We start from the raw sequence: 3,894 nt of genomic DNA, 5'->3' as shown, positions 1-3,894 counted from the left end.
ACAATGCCCAACAGCAGTCAGCCATCATGCTAACACTCCAATGTCCTTGATACCTTTTCTCCATATCCCTCATGTCCTGATGGAACCACTTCCTTGTTCCTCACTTAATTCACCGAGATTTGTGGAAAGTTATCAAGGTGTGAATGCAAAAAATGTAATTTGAGATTCATGTTACAACCCAGCTCTTGAAATTTAAGTAACATATTCTCAACAACTTCTCAGTAATCAGGACTTTCGTGGTTGCCCAAGAAGTTCAACACTACACTTTTAAATGCTATCCAAGCATATCTTTCAGCTACAATTATTGTTTCCTCTAAGTCTTTATCATTCATTAATTTCCTAATGCCTGGTCCAACAAAAACACCTTCTTTCACTTTGTCATACAAGAGGGATGGAAATTTGTTGCATATGAACTGGAAATATTGTCCTTCCTTGTTAAGTGCCTTCACAAATTGTTTAATCAGCCCTACTTTGATATGAAGAGGGGAAAGTACAACTTTCTCAGGACTGACTAAATGTTGTTGTACGATGTTCTTTGAACCCAGGTTCAACGTTTTTCGTATTGGCCATTCTTTTCTTTCCCAGTGGTAACTTCGTGCCCTACTATCCCACTCACAGATGTAACATGGTATTTTCGTATATCCACATTGCAGTCCAAGTAAAATGCTCAAAACTTTAAGATCACCACACACCAACCAACCATGGTCGTCATATTAAATTTTATTAAGAACAAGTTGCATATTGCTGTACGTTTCTTTTAGTGACACAGAATGAGCAATAGGAACTGAGGGGAACTTATTTCCATTATGTAACAGAACAAATTTTAAACTTGTTTTATTCGAGTCAATGAATAGCCTCCAATCAGTTGAAAGACAAGGAAAATTTAACTTAGTCAGCAAACCGACAACAAAACACGAGAGAATCTTCTTTCGAGAAATAAGGCACAAACTCTTTTTCTCGGTGTCTGTACCAGGAAATTGTTGCTCCACAAACCAGCAAGTTATTTTCGTTAAGTCTGGAACCAAGAAGCTCAGCTGATTCTTTAGATAAATTTAGGTATCTAACTAAATCATTGAGTTCGCTTTGAGTGAATGGTATAGGGTCATGAGATCCGTGAGGGGGGTCATAAATGTCATCTTCCATTTCACTTCCTTCCACTGAATCACTTAGTGAACCAGGATCACTTACACATTCAACACTTGATGGGGGTGTCGGTACAGGCAAGTCTGGACCGTGCAACACAGGTCTCATTGCAGAGGGAATATTGGGATACACTATCCTCTTCTTGTTTCTAATATTTCGACCTACAATTTCACAGGAACAAAAGTAACAATCATTGCTGTGATCCTGATGCTCCTCCACACCAAAGGTATTGCAAATGGCATAGATTGCCGCTTTCCCGTGCTCCAGTTTCGTAACACATGATCTACATACCTTGTGTGGGACCCACGATTTATCTTGATCTCCTAGTTTCATTTTAAAGTATGCATAATATGCTCTTCTTACAAAATCTGTAATTTCCTGTCTCTGTACCCGGGGAACAAATTCACCGCAGATGTAGCAAAACACATCTGGGCTATTCAGACAACCACGAGATGCCACGGCCAAACGACAGTAATGTACCACAATGAACAACCAAATGTTAATGTAGGAGATCAACGTATCTTGGAAGCAAATTAGGACTTTTGACAATTACATATAAAATTAATTTCAAATGATATATCAATGTTTTACATAGTATTATTTTCATCATTTAGGCAAGAAAGATATTAATTAATTTAAATAAAACAAGACTTCTCTGTATTTAAAGCTTATTGGTCTTTATTACTTGTTGAATAATTTTGAAACGTACCAGTGACATCTAGCGACAATTACTTCAATTGCACTGAAACGTCCATACCACAACCCACATATATAAATCGTGAATTGTAAATAATTCTTGCGTGATGTGAGAAAACCAATGCCAGTTTCAGCATCAGCAAGTTCAAATACTTGTAAAACACCCAAAACAATAAAAACAACAGAACCCATGCGGCCCTGTGTAATCAATACAAAGCAAGATTCAAATTTGAATTCATTTACCGGTATATGTATACAATTTTGATTATAGATATATGAGATAAAAGCTAGAAATTATATTTGAGGCTAAATATATCAGTTCAAAATTGGATCTGCTTTATTTGTATATTATATATTATATATATATATATATATATATATATATATATATATATATATATATATATACATATATATATATATATATAAAGGTAAAGTGCTCCCCTGTGCTTAGCACAACGCCATGAAGGCGTATAGGGGGTAACGCCCCACACTTTCTTGATCCGGTCGTAAGTGGGGGTGATGTGATCAGCATCACGCACCTGACCGTCTTTACCCCCAGGTAGCCATGTTATTCGACGCTGGGTAGGAGACGGGGCCGCTTCCAACGTTAAAAAAGTTCATGGATGTGAACCGGCCGTGGATCGAACCCGGGATCTTGAGCATGGTAGTCAGACGCGTTACCGACTGAGCCACCGCGGCAATATATATATATTGTATATTTGTATATTATTTTAACTATATCAAAAGTTTTTAATAGCAAAATCCAAATCAATTCCATTCGAGACAATATTATTGTATTTACTTAATAATCTAATAAAATTGGAGAATTTAGATGGAAGTTTGTGTATGATTTATTGCAGTAAAATGGTTGTCTCTACCTTATAATTGACATTAAAGTTTATCAACTGTAAGAGATTTTCACACTCAAGTATACCGTTAATAAATTTGTATAGTAACATATGATCAGCCATTTCGCGTCTTCGTTGAAGTGTATCACATGAGAATTCATTTAGTAATATAACATAGGAGATGCGATCTGCATATGAAGATCTCTTGTATTTTTTGTAGTAAATATGTCGTAAAACTTTATTCTGAACTTTTTCAATTTTATTGATATGGCATGACACGTATGGATTCCTGTGCCTCCCTGATGGCGCAGTGGTAGCGTCGTCGCCTTGTAATCAAGGGGTCCCTGGTTCGATTCCCGGTGGAGGCACATAGTGGTTCGGATCCCACTTTATACTGTAGGTCCAATCCAGATTAGCCTTACTGTGCATAAAGTGGACTTAAAACTCACACTCAACTCAATGTATGGGTTGCATACCGTATTCCCGTATTCTAATTTTGTTCGTACAAGATCATTAAATAAATATAATAAAGAGTTGATATTAAATAAATCTTTGGAGTTCCTTAAAACAAAGCCAAGAATTTTATAAGAATCGTTCACTATTTTTTTCAATATGAGTATCAAAGGTGAGTTTGTTGTTTAACCATATTCCCAAATCCTTGGTAATGCTATTTCTACTTAGAAAATTACTGTTTATTATATATTTGTGAGTGTATCTTATATGTTGTCGAGCAAAAGAAAGTACAAAGCATTTATTGAGCAATCCTGCCTAGGGCACCAAATATCTAGCAAAGGGGCTGTTTAATATACTACTACACAAAGAAATGCATACACGGGCTGAAATAGCATTTAATTTTCTAATTTTCTGTTATTAGTGACGGAAGCGGGGCGGGGGGGGGGGGGAGGACGCACTCTTCGACGGGGAGGGGGGTGTGAGGGACGTCAAATCACCTATCCCTCTAGGGTATTTTGGGGACTTGCGTTGTTTTCTGTGATTGTTTATTTAATGCAACAACCATTCATCCTTGTCGTCGCGACCAGGCGAAATCGAAAGAAATGCGACGTAAAATAAAACCCATTCAAACAATATAGTAACATTATAGACAGAACTAACTAACTAACTCTCTAGCCTTCGTAAACCCGAAGGTTCATGGCTGCAGCAACACAGGCCTTTCATCTGTCCCTATTCTGAGCAAGATGTATCC

The sequence above is a fragment of the Lepisma saccharinum genome, chromosome 3, assembly GCF_977018435.1.
Source record: "Lepisma saccharinum chromosome 3, izLepSacc3.1, whole genome shotgun sequence".
In the NCBI taxonomy this organism is placed as follows: Eukaryota; Metazoa; Arthropoda; class Insecta; order Zygentoma; family Lepismatidae; genus Lepisma; species Lepisma saccharinum.
Note: the sequence above shows the minus strand (reverse complement) of the source record.